The following is a 16,421-nucleotide window of genomic DNA, read 5'->3' on the forward strand; positions in this document are numbered from 1 at the left end:
AAAGCTAGGAAAAAGAAAAAAAAGTGTATAATTCACTGCAACAGCTCTTTCTAAACAGCAGAGAAACACTAGAGAAATAAAAAGAAAAGGAAAAAAAAAAACCTCAACAAGAAGCAAAATCTATACTTAAAATTATGTACTTAGAAGACAGAGGAGAGGAAGAGGAAAGAGCAATAAAAAAATGCTGAATATACTCTCCCAAGAAAAGTACCCAGACCAGACTAGCTTGTGGGAATTTTTATTAGTTCTGAAATTAGAAACAGGGCACTGAGGTTGGGGAGAGGGGAGTGTCTCAAACCAGCTGCAACTCATTTTAATTAAGGGCTAATTAGCAAGTGGAGCCTGCTGGAAGTGGGAGAAGTCGATGTCCCTATATAATACAGAGCAGCTCACTAAAGCATTTTTTGAGCACTTAGGGATACTAGCAGAGGGGAGAAGAAAAGAGATAAAATGTAAAAGTGGTTGTGAATTTCTGTAGGCATTTTCTTTCCAAAAGTCCGTATTTCCTAGAAATTCTTGTTTTGTTAGTAAAAGAAGGTTAGAGATTAATATCTAAAGAAGTCAGGGACAGAAATCTAGCTTCCTAAATCTCTGCTTGGAGTTTATGAGATTTTGTTTTTACCACTTTTCTTTTATTTTCCCATTCTGATGGTAGTTATTCAGGAAGTTTTAATTTGTTTTGGTATGGAATTTTTTCTTTGTAGTTCTATAACTGAGAATGGTAGTAACATTTTCCTAATCCTGAGATGTTTCTGTGTTGCCTGGGTATTTATGATCATTACTTCCTTACAAAATGTAAAGTAGATTTATGCTTGCAAAATCTGCTTTAATCTTCATTATCCAAATCCAATCTCTTTCACATGTAAGATCTTAATAGGTGCCTATGTGATATTTCCTGCTGCACTAAATTCAGTTTATCAGGGTTATGAAAAAAGATAAGAAGAAATAACTAAGGCAGTTTCACTGGTTTCTTTAGTCTTTTGAATTTTACCCAAGAATAATTAGCTATTTTTGTGTGTAATGTCAGCAGAGGTACTCCCTGTCTAGAAATGGCAGTGTGGTCTCATATTGTGAGTTCTGTGTGTATTTAGAAAGAGCAATTTACTGAGGTCCCAGGCTCTTTATCATTCCACAGAGGTTTTTGGTGAGGGTGGTGCAGGTCAGGAAAGGCTGCAGTACTGAACACAGAGGATCCCTGGAAGTGTCCAGGGCCAGGCTGGACAGGGCTCTGAGCAGCCTGGGACAGTGGAAAATGTCCCTTCCCATGGCAGGGGCTAGAAGGAAATGATCTTTAAGGTCCCTTCCAACACAAACCATTCTCTGATTCTACAAATAAGAATTTTTAACCTTAACATTATCCAGTCTATCTGCAGACCAATTGGGTGAAGGGCAGCATCTCTGAGGGATTTCTTTTACTGGGAAAGACACTCCTCTATTAAACTTATGTCTCTCAGGGCTATAAATGTGTTTGCCAGCATTTAATAAGGTTTAGAACCAATGTATGGAGATAAGGAGGGTTTTAATGACTGAAAAATAGCAGTTGTTGTGCTCACCTTGTTAATGAGTGTCAGAAAAGAACATGGAAAGGATGTAAATGTTTTAAATTTTAATTCCATGGAAAAGTATGTAACAAGTGTTCTTGAAAGCAAAAATCAGGTGCATGAGAAAAAGGAAGGTGACTGCCAATGGGAAGTGTGGATTTCAGTGTAAGTTGTGGGTAAGCTTTTTGGGGTTGTTTTTGGATGTCATTTATCTTGACTTCATTTAATTTTCAGTATTCTCTTTCACAGAACTATCTTTTTCTATAATCTAAGGAAAAAAACAAGCCCCAAGAAACAACAGAACAGAATCAACAACAAAAGAAAAACCCACCAAACAAAAATTCACAACCAAGTTATGAAGAAAATTTCATATAGAGTTTGGGTGACAACATATTGTAGCTGAATGTGGGAATAGTGAAAATATGATGAGAACAAGAATTCATATTAATCACTATGCTTTTATAAATTCTACCATCAAAGAACCAAGCAGGGGCATATAGTAAAAATCCATGGCATGGTGTGTTTACTCCTAACTTGCAGATGTCTTCTAAGTGATATCCAAATGAGAAATAAAACTGCAGAATGAAGAGGCAACTACAATTTGGAATGACAAGATGCTTAATGTGATGCCTACAAGTGAAATAAATCTGAAATCCAAATCTCAAGCAAAGGAAGTGATCTGGTAATTCAGATATAGTAGTTGTAGGCAGGTCCTGGCAGGACCAGAACTCGGAAAATTACTTTGTCATTGTTGTTTGTTTGCCTAGAAGGAAGAGGAGTTCTCATTTTCTAAAGCTGTGAAACTGTCTGTTTAGATGTGCCTTCTCATTAACATGAAATTTCTTCAGTGCTGTAATGAAGGGTTGGCTTCTGGCTATGTTAAACTTAATTATAATTATTTTCGACATAACGCCTTTGTATCTGATGATTCTTGTCTTATCAAGCTGGATAGCAGATGCATAATCAAAAGGAAAAGTGCATCTAATGCTTAATTCATGGTAATTGGTTTGATTTTTTTCATGATCTGAGTGAAATAACCTGTATGAGATAAAGTATTTGATTAATATTTTTTTTTTGTCCTGGTTTACTGTATTAATTAAGAAACATCAAATAACTACAAAAATATAATTTAGTTGAAGCTTATTTTCATAAATAACTTACTTGAATTGTTAGTTTGGTCGACCAAAATAAGAAATTCAGAATTGCCTGTGACATTAAATATTAATTTTATATTATTATAATTTAAATATTAACAAATATGTTAAATATGTGAAATGACATCATTTTCTCTGTAAAATGGTATTTGGAGATACCTCTCCTGGATGTATTGGGGTGGAGCAAGTTCATAGTAATATTATGCTCTGGAAGCATATTTTCCAACATCAATTAGTTAATATATAGTGATTAATCTTGACTTTTTTGTTTTCTAGACTAACTCTAAGGTCAATGTCATAACCGCCTCTAAAGTTTTGCAGAAGTAAAATTTTCATCACTCTTTGCAACATTTGCCAATTGTGAATCGCCAGCTGATGGGCAGTGTGATTAGAATACCCAGATCACTTCCAAAACCTGGTCTGGGGGACTAAAGTGGAGTTCAAACACCCTGAATGGTGATGTTAATAATCCCAGAAAAACAAGATTTTTTTTTTTATTTTCGTTATTTTTCAGTCACTAGCAATTATTTTGTTTGCTTTAGCCTGGTTAGGGCATAATCAGACCTACAAAATAATAGAGAAAACCCATTTTTTCTGACAGCTTGGTTGCCAGTGTTTTAAGTGGAATTTGGACCTCAAGCTCTGCATCTCTTTGCTGTTCTAGCACATGGCTACAACGAGGGGTAGGTCAACTAAACCTGCTTTTTACCTGCTATTTGCTTTATTAAGTTGCAGACAATGGATATTTTGGTATTTTTATGTTCTCATTTATGTTGGTGAAGCAGTTTCCTTATGAAGAAATTACTTCATGTTTGTATAAGTGTGCTGCTCCTGAGGAACAGCACTTGGATAATCAGGACACAATTTATTTCTCATTATCTTGAGCTCTGTGAGCAGCCAAATTGATGGTCCAAAAGCTGGAAATATAAGGTATGTAGAGCTTAACTCTGGTGGTTGATATGGGTTGGATATTGCTCTACTGTTAGAATTAGAAGTCTTTGAGCTGTGATGAGAATTTCAGCACTGCTCTTTTGGTCATTATATCTACAGAAAAAGCCTGGAAGTATCTTTATGACAGAAATATTGAACGACCAGCTCGTTCTCAAGCTTAAAAGAGGCTTCCTAGAGAGACTGAGTTCTAAGTGCATAGAATTGCAGCTTAGAGTTACTGCCAAGCACTATTACTGGTTCAAAAGGGAAGGAAACTCTATTCTGACAGTTCTGAGGAAAAAAGAGCTTGGGCGTGTGGACAGAAGCTCTGTTAGGGCACTTTGATTCAAGGTCAGACAATCATTCTGGTCTGATTTATTTGGAGTTTTATGTTGCTTTGCAAAATGTCTGTTATTAAGTATAAATCCACAACTATTCAGCAGCCAGACATGCTTTTTGAAGGGGGTTCCTCAGGGGCAGTGGGAACCTTGTGGGAGCAGCCACTCAGCAATACAGTATTACAGTCATGAAAGTCTCACAAACCCCTTCTGAAGAGATGTTCAGATCTTTGCAGCTAGGTGGATCTGATACCTTAAGTTTTAGCTTTCATATTTTCCAGATTCTGTACTGCATTAGTACATAACTCTGAACTCCAAATAAAGTGTTAGCAAGTTCTCTTCACAGTGTAGTTAACAACACAATCCTTTTCCTGCCTAAGAACCAAAGACACTGTTGTAACTTTGGGCCAAAAAAGTCTAAACAACAGCAAATTGAGGAAAGCAGTCTGGGAGGATGGGACTTCATAACCTGAAGCTGCAATTGGACAATTAACCCCTATATGTAAATGGACTAAAATATATAAAAGTGTGAAATCTCATGACTTGGGGTCCATCTTACGTCCATCTTAGGTAGGGACACAGCCAGGCTCTTGTACTGGCCAAGGTGTATCCTTTGAAGGCCTTTTAATAAATACTCACTTTATTCCTTTAACTCTGTCCAGCCTCTGCTCCAGGCAGCCTCTCCAGGCATCAGATCAAGAGAGTTAAACATTACCTGTGTGAAAAAGAAACAACTTTTCTCTGTGAAGTCTGGCTATGGACAGGAGACACTTTCTGCATATTTCTAAGGATCCAACTTTGAATATTTGGAATATTAAGCTGCCAAAAGGTTGGCAAAGACACTTTGACTTCAAGAAGATTTTATGGTGCTCATTGGTTTGATTTAGCTTTATTCAGTTCATGCTTTTAAGCTCTTTTTTTTCCCTATCATCCCCAGTATGATTCAATGTATTATTTCACACACTTGGTGAGACCTTTTGAGATAAAATGCAAAGGATTAAGTTCAGGGCAGGATTGAAGTTTAGGTAACCCTATCTTTTGTAGGACTAAATCCAGAGAAGCAAGGGAAGCAGTGCATTTCTTCTGATTTATGGGACACATGGTGCATTAAATGTTCTACAAAAAATATTGCAGTATTTATTTACTCCTACTTTTATGCCATAGGATTTCAGTTCTGCACAGCTTAGGAAATAACTTCTTAATTTGCATCTGCAAGCAATTATGTCAACATCTCACATAAACAATTTTATTACCAAGTATTAAAACTAGTATTTGGAAAAACACTGGATATCTCCCATGTGTCTGTCAGCTTATACTAGTTGCAAGTAATAATGGAAAAAGCAGTTTCAATGTTAATTCTATATTTAGCAGTGGGTTTTTTTAATATTCTTTGATATCAAAGTGGATATATTTTGTCTCCAGCTGCGCAGGAAAGTCAGAATCCACCTCAAAAATATCCCAACCAATAATCATTTAAATTCCATTTTTATGCTAATCAGTCACTTTCATAGTAAGACACTTGTGTTCAGAAGGCCACACTGAGTAGTGCCAGGTCCTGCTATTGATTGGCCCAATGAGGATTTCTGACTCTTGTTAGTATCTAAAATGGAATGATTTCTTCCCATTTGGAATAACTATGGTGCAACTTGGTCTAAAGTATGGTCCTGTTCTCAGAAATGAGGAGTCAAACCAGCCTCCAGATTTATTTAGTTCTGAGGAAAAAATTACGATGGGAATTGCATTGACAGTGTAAAGCCTTTTGGCTGCTTGAGAAAATGTGTTGAGTACAGATGTAGTCTTTAATTCAGTATTTGTGGTGTTGAAGGCAGAAGTGGAGCTTGCAGTTACTTCAGATGAATCAGACCAGAACTGATTTCTCCAGATCTGAACAGCTGCTTCTAACCTGTGCACAGATTTTTGAGCTTCTTTGGCATCAGAGTTGCTGTGATTGTTTCTGCCTGCATTTTACAAACCATGTATTTGTGAGCTCTTTTGTACTTCAGAAGTTGTAGGAATAAGGCCTAAAACATTGAAATACCTGATTGTGCCTCTGGATACATTGAATGATACCTGGGTAAAATTAAACTTAATTGATGGCACAGCTAAGCTTAACGAATTGCCAGTTAATGTTAGAATTAATGTTAGAATGTACTTCTGGTGTAACGTTGTCCACTCAGAGCAGAAATGTACCATGGCTTATTTCCAATAGCAAAACTCACTGAACCCAGTAGCATAAACAGAACCCTGCTTTCTAGAACAATTTTAAAACATCTGGTGAGATCAGGTAAAATGCAAGCACACTTTTGATTTATAAAAACTGGACTCCAAGTTCAGCAGATTTTGAGGAATAAAATTGAAAGAATTACAAGCTGGAGCATGACTATCTAAGAAAAATTGGATTGCAGCTAAATTTTAGTCTAAAGTTTAGGGCAGCTTGGGGCTTTTTGCAAGATACTTGCAAAACAGCTTTGCCTCTAGGTTTAATCAGTTTGGAAATCTTGGTCTTTTCAAAGAAAGGCCAGGCTGAGGGTTTTAGTCACAGAAGATTAATACATGCTATTGGGAATTTTCATATTAATTCATTCTTCTTTCCTGTTGTCTGCAGTGGTGTCAGTTGCTTGTGTTTTCAACCAGTAAAACACAAGCTAAAATTACAGATTGCTAAATATAGATAACTTGCTACATCATTTAGCTTGACAACTTGTTTCTAATGAAGACCCCAAAGCAAAATCCAAAATGTTAATTGGGGCAGAAATGAAACCCTGCAATAATTTTTGTTCATTGCTTCTTAATTACAAATTAATAATGATAGAAAATACTATTATAAAGCCCAAAAATAAATTATATATGACTGCTTTATGTCTGAAGAGAGTTGTTTTCTCTCTGGATTCTCTTTGAGAGGCAAGGGTGACAGTTTCAAGGTAAAACATTCTGCAGCACAGGGATCTTTAAGAAAAGTTAAATAAAATTGAACTTCCCCTTTATAAACAGATTAAATCACTTTTAGCAGTCACAGGAAAAATAAATAATTCATGTTTTAGAATCCTAGGTTTAATTTAACTGCCTTGAAATCAAGGTTATTTGCGAAGGGAATTCTTTAAATCTCTAGAAATTGGAATTATAAGTAGGAACTAGTTTGTTTATGCACTAACATAAGTACAAAAAGATGTGGATTTACTATCCATTAACTGAAAATAAAAGATGTGGAAATATATAATATATATTAATAAATGCAACTGAATGAGTTATATTTGTCTTGAGCCTGTCCATGTATGTGTGTATGCAAACAGGGAATGGCAGAGATTTTGGAAGAAATATTGCAAAATATACTTATTTGTATGTATTAAAGTTAATATTCATATGACTTAGAAGTTAAGATACCAGCTTGGATCATTTTTTTTTACTTGGTTTTTTTTCAATTTTTTATTAGAAGTGTTTGTGGGTTGGTTTTTTGTTGGTTTTTTTTTTTCCCATAAATACCCATGTTCCATGAAGTAATGATCAGGTAAATCACACTGGTAGAGGGCTGGGCTCCCAGGGCTTTCTCTTCCAGATGAGGGTTTTAGCACTTAGATTATGCAATCATGATTTTTACCTAAATAACCCAAACCCACTTTTACTTCTATAAATAGAGGCAAAACTCGTGGTGATAGCAGAAGTTGTCAGGTTCCTAAAGGGATGTGCTCATCAGAGGGAATAATGGTGAAATACCAAGACATTCTGCATTAAATTATTTCCATAAGTTGATAAAAAAAATATTCAGCATAACCAAACTAAGACTTATTAAAGAGGAAAACAATCCTGCTCAGCTGGTACCAGCTGGAACAATGGCTGGGACTGGCACAGCTGGAAGATTAGCTTCCCTCAGCCCTTCCTTCTTGTCTGAGGTGCATTGGCCAGAACTCTTCTTACTCGGCTGTTCCTCTTCCTAGAAACATTTTCACTTCTGTTGCAGCTCCACTCACTCCCAATAGAGTCCTCTTTGCTATTGATCTTGCAGTAGACACTTCTAACGTGGCTTGTTTTTATTTCAGTAATAGTCTCACAAGGTCCATTTTAGACTTTAAGGACATTGAGATTTTGTTTCGTTTGCGCACAGAGTTTAATGAGTGAGAGGAGCTGCATTGTAATTGTGGTTCTCTGTGCAGGTATTATTGCCTGAATAATGGAAATCCCTCAGGTTTATTAGCAGCTGCCAAACCTGAGTGTGTGCCATCTTGGCTCCTTCATTTGTGCTTCTACAGCTGACAGAATTGGTTAAAATAATTATTTAAACCCCATTATCTGACAATTCTCCTATAGATAAACTCCTATAACCAGTCATGTTTTAAGATCAGGGGTGAAACTGCTTGACTGGTGTGTTTTTAAGATACTATGTTGAGGCAAGTTAGCCCAGAGGAACATGTTTTTCTTTCTTGCAACTCGGTACTATACTTATAATTTCTGTCCAAAGGAAAATACATCATCTTGGAAAGTCTTTCAACCCTTCAGGGTCAGAGGATGGTGGTTAATGTAGTGACACGAACATCCTTGGTTATTACAGCAAAGATGCTAACACAGGATGTTATAGTGAGGCAATTTGTAGTAAATAGCTTTGCAATAAAAGCACAGCCTTTTGCAATAAAAGCAAAGAGTGGAGAGCAGGTGTAATTGTTCATTGTATTCAGTGTCAAATGGCTTTTTCTACCCATTTCTATAATAAAAGAATAAAAAAAAATATTAATGTAGTTGCTAACTAAAAATTCTAAACTGCCTTGGGAGGCTGTACTTAAAAAGCTAAATGGACTTCTCTATTCCACCTAGCTGGCATTTACACAGTGCTAAACCTAAAGGCATAATTTTCACATTAACTGATGTTGTAGATCATGACATAGTTATAAGTGTAAATGCATGCCATGCATATAAACATGAACTCTATTGTCAGCTAATTCCATAAGTATCTGCTTTGAATGCTAAGGGAATTGTCACTGTAACTGCAATGCAAGAATCTACCTGTCTGCTAGTAAAAAAAGACTTATCCATGTACAATGTATGAACATGAAAAGATCCAGGTTTTGTCCAGGGACTCACTAGGTTGAAGGCTGAGGTTATTTTGGGTTTTTGTCAGGGAGCACAGGGCTGCTCATATGACTTTTTTTATATTTTTATGGAGAAATTTAAACTTTGAATGTGGCTCTGCTCACCCCTCCACTATTAAATAAATATTCATTAAAAGAGCAAGAGGAGAAATGGGTAGGGAAATTGAGAGAGAAGAGGGAGTGGAGATGTGAGAAATTATTCCAAGGTCTCTGAAGCTTTTTGCCTTCATAGTAACAACACAGATAAGTTAGATTCTGGTGGGTTTTGTCATTGCTATAATGTTGAAACTTGTAGGCAGCCATTGGGGCCTAATTCTATTCTTACAATACAAGGTATTGAGAAGAATAAACTCCCTCCTTCTCATCAGAATTCTTTGGGGTGTTTTAAGTCAGGCACATGCAAAGAGTCATTTTTAAAGAGCAGGTATAGCTTTTCCAATATCCAGCTTACGGAAGCCTGAAGAGCTAGTTCTGAGTTGATGGCTGGGACCTCATAAATTTAAAGATGCTCTTCAAGCCAAAGGGTACCTCATGATGATTTATCATGCTGTGCAGTTTGGCCCATGGAAATTCAACTAATGCTTATTAGGTCCAATAATTTTATCTTTTATTGGTTCATGAGCTGAGTTTGTGACATTGGGAAAACCTCAGATGCAGAGTCACAGCAGTTTGTTAAATAATTTGTTAGCACTTTCTGTAGCTGAACACATATCTGAACAACCTCCTCCACAGAAAAATGGAGATATGTGGAATTCTTTTTTGTCCTGTTTGGGGAATTTTTCCTTTTTCATATAACAAGAAGATATATTAAGGTCGGTATCAACACTGCTGTATTGTGTAATGACAGAATCCTTCAACTAAAGTTTCCAGGGTCCTTGTACACTTTTTTTCAGCGGGTTAAATCTAGTCTGTTCACAGTTACCATATGAGTAGAGGGCTTTTTAAGATGTAAGGGATATTATGACTTGTGACCCCATTTTATTTACCAAATGAGCACAGTTTTGCCAGCTATGCATTTTAAATGCTGAAGAATTTATTTTAAAGATTGACCACTTAGAGGACATTTGGTTCCATCACTGAGCAATGGTTCTACCAGCAGAGTTTATGTATAATAGTGATTATAGTTATTTAACTTACATTCACAAGAAAAAGTATATTAACGTGCAGTGACTGTGCATCCAACTTAGCCATTATTTGAATTCCACCTTCCCTGCAAGAAACCAAATAGCATGAACAGTTGCCAGGCCAGGAAATATCAAGAAAAAAATATTTAATAATAAAAATATTTAGACAACTACTTATGTGTAATCAAACCCAATATTGATTTACTCTAGATAAAGCCACTTAGACAACTGGGCAAAAGAACAAGCAAAAAAAGCAAAAAGTACTGATATTGCCCTGTACTTTTCACCTCATATAATTTTGACAGTACTGAGGTAGATCTAAAAAAATTCTAGATTTTTATAGAGGAGAAGTACAAGGTCTTGTGTTCTTTTCACTGAGAAATGAGATTTACTTGATCTCAGCTGCAACTTTTTTTAATGCCAGGAAATTCTAATTGAACTTCCAAGTGTATTCTATCTCTTTTGAAGACAGTGACACACTGGGGTAAGTAGGGATGGTGCTTCATTCTGAGCTTTCAGTTTTCAACATCACACCTCTTCCATCTTCTTTTGGGAGTTCCTTTGCAACTCTTTTTGAGCAAGACTTGGTGACAGGACCAAAAATACTCCCTCAACGCGTTGCTCTGGTTTCTGTGTGGTAAAAATACTGTGTGACAACAAACCTGTTAAATGTTATGGCAACACCTGATGGATCCCTTTGGTGGAATTCTCTGGTACCTTACAAACTCACCTGATTTAAAAACTGATTACAAACTCACTTGATTTAAAGGTAGAAATTAGGAAGTTAATATTATATTGGTTTTTCCATCCTCTGGGATTAGGAATTGCATATCACTGCTATAGAAAGGAAACTCCTAACCAGTTTACAATAAGGCCATCAGCAATATTTTGAGATCATCCCTTCCCTAGATTAAGGGGTTATATTTCCAAATCCTGAACAGTCTTAACTGTACAAAACTTCTTGTCATGTTTTTTCATACAGAATCTACACAAGGACAAAATGGGAAAAGGAGTGTGCAGTTTATCAATGAGCAGGCTTTAGTAATATTTCATACTTCAAATGAGTTTGCAAAGCACTCAGAAAAATCTATTCTTGACATAAAAATATGGGGTTTTCCTTATATTTTCCATGCAGGATGTGGTATTTTGCCTGTAGTTCATCTAGCCTTGTATTCTGTCCCACAGCATGACCAATGGTTGGTAAATGGAATAAAATATATAAAATATAAAATAAAATGGAGAAAAATGGAGTGGGAGAAACCAGCTATGATCCTTTCCTGGAGTGTTTTATACCAGTTTGATGAAATTTCTGTTTAGAGTCTGTCTAACCAGCAGAAGTGCCTTTGCATAATAGCCCACAGTGAATTAATTATTTTATTATTATCTTCAACTTCATCAATTGCCTTTTCAATGCTTCTAAAAGTTTGATGCACAACTGCCTGTGGCAAGGAGTACTCTTTTAACTCTCCACTTTGAAAATGCATGCTTATTTTGGATCTGCCTGCTTTATATTTCATTCCATTGAAAGAGACAATGAACGACTTGTTATCTTTTTATCTTTTATGTGCCACTGATGGCATCTGTCATGTACTTCTTCACTCATCTTTCTTTTTTTTTTCCAGGCTGAAAAGAGCTGGTCTATTATACACTCATCATCCTGATACCATCCTGTACCTTTGATCAGCCTTGTATTTCTACAAGAACTTGGAGAGGTACTGAGAAGCTAAATGACATTGCAGGCCAATTCCAAAGCTGGGTTTACAGGTCTCTCTAAAAGGTCTTGTCCTACAACACAGATTATTTTTGTAGCCACACATTGTACCTCAAACTATCTCTGCATCACCTGGAAGTGGTGGTAGCAGGTTTTCTTCGAGATGGTTATTAATACTGCATTTTCCTCCCAAAATTCATGAAGCCAATAAAGCCCAGGAAGAGAGGAGAGGTAAAAAGAAAAGCAGGATTATATGTGTGCCTCGTGCTGCTGAAGAATATTAACATATTAAAGGCAAAAGTTGTTTCAAGATCTGACACTGTTAGAAGAGTAAGGTAGCTGGATCTGTAAGTTTAAGGCTTAGCATCTCTAACATTTAAAGGAGTGGGGAGATTTTACCATCTGAACAGTCTAAAAGACACTTCAGACATGAAAATGCTTTGAAATTGTTTATTTGCGTTTCTGAAAACCACTTGTCTCACCAAGAAGGACGTGCTTTCTTCCTCCTTGATTTTCACTTCATGTGTTGATTCCCCAAAGCACCTGATGTTTTTAAGGATTGTCTCTAAATTTTGCCTTGCAGATTGTACAAGGAAGATGAACTATTCTATGCAAGAAGGATATTTGAGAACAGGTACAGAATTTACTTTTCTTGCCTGAAGTGATGTTTTGGAAGCAGTGCTTGTGGTGTAGCCTGGTTCTGAGAAAAGCCCAGTATGTCCAAGCCTATCTCCACTTGCAATTCAAACTGCTTGAGTTCCAGCTGGCCACAAACCCTGTGTGCTTGTGTCAGGATGATTTTTGTGGCCTATCAAGAAAGAACTCTGTCTGCAAAAGATGGGCTATGTTGAGGTAATAATGCACACAGTTGTGAGGACTCCCTCAAATGCATTCCACTTGTAAAATTTAAATATTTTCCCCCCTCCTAGCAAATGCCATGAGATCTGCTCTAGAAGAGACCACAAGGGCCACTGCAGAAAAGCAGTGGAGGAAGGTTAATTTGCTCTTGAATTGACTCTCTCACAACCAGAAATAACAGAAGGTAAATGTAGATCTCCCATCCATGCATGGACAGTTTTCATAGACATTGAAGGTCAGCTGCCCATAGATCTCAGGACTTCCTGAAATAAAAGAAAAGTTCATTTTCTTGTCAGTCACTGGCAGGAGTTGCAGTGCTGGGCTCTTGTTCATCTGCTGGTAAGTCAGTGGTGCCCTTGGAATTGCTGTCTCATTTCAGCTGACACTTCTGGGAAGGAGAGCAAAAACTTCAGGGAAGAGAGCCAGGTCCTCAGCTGACACAAGAATTCAAGTTTCAGTACTGCTGTACTTTCAGCAGCCTTAGCTTAATCCTGCAGAAATAATCCTTTGGAGGTGTAACAATGCCAGGTATGACGCTTCACAACTCATTGTCCTGTTGGATCACACAGTTTCTCACTAGTCTCAAATTAAAGAATCGTGATAAAATCGTGCAGAGATGATTTTTCTACTGGGAGAAAATATCCTGTTGTTTTAACAGTTAAAGAGAAGGATATTGGGTGTGGGAGAAAAGTGCCTTTGGAAAAGGGATCTTACAATATGAGATTTGGGTGTACATCATAATGGGTCAGTGAAAATGGGGAAAGTTTATGTGAATCAGTATCACATCTGTGGCTTGGTATCAAGATCTAGTATGGGCTGTGAGGTTTCATCTTAAATTTCAAGGTCAAAGTATCCCCTGAATTTTGTAGAACTGGAGCATCCTGGGATGCAAAGTGCACTGGCAAATGAGGTTTTCACATCCTACAGGCTTTCAGATATCTGGAAATGACAATGCAATTTGAATGAAAAATGTTTTAAAATTATAATTCTGGAACTATCTTGGTGACATGCACAAAGAAAATCCTGAGGGAAGATTTAAGCAGAGGCGTACAGGTGACAAGACTTACACCGTCTGCCTCAAAATTACAGTTGTAAAATATTTGGCATTCAGATGATTTTTATCACACTTTTTAAATATTTCCCATGCCTGTCATACACTGCACATACTGAATTCTCTATAAGAACCTTAGCAGAACTTTGGGATCATGGAGACAGTTTTCTTGCTGGATAAAATCAATACTGCAAGATCTTGATTAAAATACCTGGTAAAGAGGCTTTTATTCTTGGTTTGTGCTGCAAACCACCTCAGATATAGGAAGTAATTAATTACATACAAGTAAACTCCTCTCAAACACTTTCTCAGTGCTGATTTCCAGGGCAGAATCCTCCTGAGAAATGAAGTAAATGAGATTAAATGAACAGAGCAAACTCTATATCTGATTGCAAAAGCATCTCTTAAACTGAAATAAAAACAGTGTAGGAATTGGATAGTAAGCAAATGTATTCAGCTGAACAGGGGGGTGTCTGTATAAAAGGATTTGATCTCCCTGAGAGGATAACACACAGAATCTGTGCATTAGTACTGAACTCTGGGCTTCTTGTTCATGTATTTCTGAACATATTTAAAAACCTGGGCTTGACATGCTTGTGTTTGATATCAAAACATACTTAATCAGAAAGGCTGTGTGTGTTTGACCATGTTTATTCCAGCAGTGTTCTTCCTACCTGCACCTCCTACCATAAAGGAATAGAGAAACTATTATTTTTTGTGGCAGGTTGTCCAAGTCAGTGTTGCCATAGGAACTTTAAATTTCAGAATTCTTTGTCTTCTCCATCTCAGATTATTTCATTTTTGGCAATGATGTTAGTTCTGGATTTAACAATAGGCTTTTGTTTGTAAGCCAACAAGCAAGGGTGCTTGTTGTTGTTCAACATGGAGTTTATCTGTTTCTGACACCCTGAAATTCTAAAACTGCAACAATGAACATGGCAGGGTGTGAATGAGCCAGCAACATAAACTGAAATATTGTTAAACTCACTTTTTGCAGATATTCTCCTCAACATGTCAATGAAATGGTAAATGGTAGACATTTATAAGATTTGTAATAAAAACTCTATTTCTTTCTTGGTTTATCTGCCTACACACAGCCTTTTCCAGAATGGATCTGATGGCACAGAGAACCACAGTGATGCATCCTAAAATCACTCAGTGCATCTCAGACTTGAACTTATTAATTTATAATAAAAATAATTTGTTTCTATGGGAATGGAGTGAATCTACCTTACAAAAAATCTGCCATAGTCCTGCACTAAAATTTAATAGGATTTTTGTACAGGAGAAGATATGACCTGATAGCAACAACTACAGTTCTAATAATCATTGTGCATATTGATCACTGTCTGCTGCAATTGATTGGATAAAAGGTTATCAGAAATAAATACAAACTCCCCCCCCTCAAAACAAAACAAAAAAAACCCCAAGCAAACAAAAAGAAAACAACAAAGACAACTATGAAATATTTGTATTTTAAAAATAACTCAGACTGTCTCCTTAACCAGAATCTAGATAAGTTGTAAGAGGACCACCTGAGAGAAAAAAATTCCAACAAATTCCATATCAAACTTTCCAGATGTTGATGCCCTGCAGCCAAAATTGGCACATGAAAAATCAGCTCCATCTTGTAGGATTTTGGTTTCTTGACCAGTTACCCTAAAATAAACCCATCCATCAACATGCAGTTTACCTATTTCTAATGACTGTGGCTTGAAAACTGATATTGTAGCTATTTTTCTCACTATCATGATGAACAGAGACTCTTAAATAAATGAGAATTTTTCCTTATAGAGGCTATTTACTCCAGTGAATGAACTGATAAGCCATACCCAGAGAGCTTGGGCCAGTTTTGTTCTGTGTGAGTGTCCATTAAAGTAAAAACTACTGTCAATGTGATTTTATAACCCTTGGGAAAACTGAAGAATACATTAACAAATTTCTGAGACCACAGGCAGAAATAGAAGGCAATACTCTGTGTTCTCTCATTAGAGTATCTTACTTGTCCAAAGATATAAAACCCGAGAATTTTTCATGTTGGAAAAGATCTTTTAAATCATGGAATCAAGCCATTAACCCAGCACTGCCATGTTCACTGAAAAACCATGTCCCTAAATGCCACATATGTTCATATTTTAGATGGTAAATTGTTTGCTTTCCTTTAGGTGCACAGATGTCTTTTGGAAAAAGAAATTTCATTGAGACTGAAATTTTTGATTATAACATGCTTTTCAAAGAAATTCAGCATTTTTGGAAATTACTTCTAATCTGTGTTGGCTTCGTTTTAAAAAATAAAAAAACAACCTACTTAAACTCATTCCCCCTGGTTTAACCTGTTTATATTTAAATGGTCAATTATTTTATGTTTGAATTCTGTGTTAAAATTTTGGCATCAATTTTATGTAAAAATCAAAATAAAAGTCACAGCTAAAAAATCTCTCTGTGAGACACTGTGAAGTATTTCATGGGGAATTAAAACTCCTCCACTTTGCCATTCCAGGATTCTGTGTCTCTCTCTTTATCCTGAGCAGTTGCATTTGGGTGAAGGAAATGACTGACTCCCTTATCACAGCTTGAGCTGCTTGGACTGAGTCTAAAAAAGCTCCTGCCATCATCCTCTCCTTGTTCAAAGTATT

General features: G+C 36.5%; 1 long non-coding RNA gene across 6 annotated transcripts; it reads left to right on the forward strand.

Annotated features, from left to right (window-relative positions):
• Nucleotides 1-333: 333 nt before the first annotated feature.
• Nucleotides 334-16,102, forward strand: LOC111929099 (uncharacterized). 6 transcript variants are annotated; one of them, XR_002864521.2, is made up of 6 exons: nt 407-682; nt 2,082-2,223; nt 3,297-3,378; nt 11,788-11,877; nt 12,460-12,510; nt 13,114-16,102. It is a non-coding gene; the product is annotated as an uncharacterized LOC111929099 (long non-coding RNA). The 6 variants fall into 6 exon arrangements; XR_015286926.1 differs by lacking the exons at nt 11,788-11,877; nt 12,460-12,510; nt 13,114-16,102 and adding exons at nt 2,309-2,539; nt 4,626-7,211 and having other exon boundaries at nt 401-765; XR_015286925.1 differs by lacking the exons at nt 11,788-11,877; nt 12,460-12,510; nt 13,114-16,102 and adding exons at nt 2,309-2,539; nt 4,626-7,211 and having other exon boundaries at nt 401-682.
• The last annotated feature ends 319 nt before the right edge of the window (nt 16,103-16,421 follow it).

This window comes from Cyanistes caeruleus, chromosome 5 (assembly GCF_971803275.1).
Source record: "Cyanistes caeruleus chromosome 5, bCyaCae1.hap1.1, whole genome shotgun sequence".
Classification (NCBI taxonomy): Eukaryota; Metazoa; Chordata; class Aves; order Passeriformes; family Paridae; genus Cyanistes; species Cyanistes caeruleus.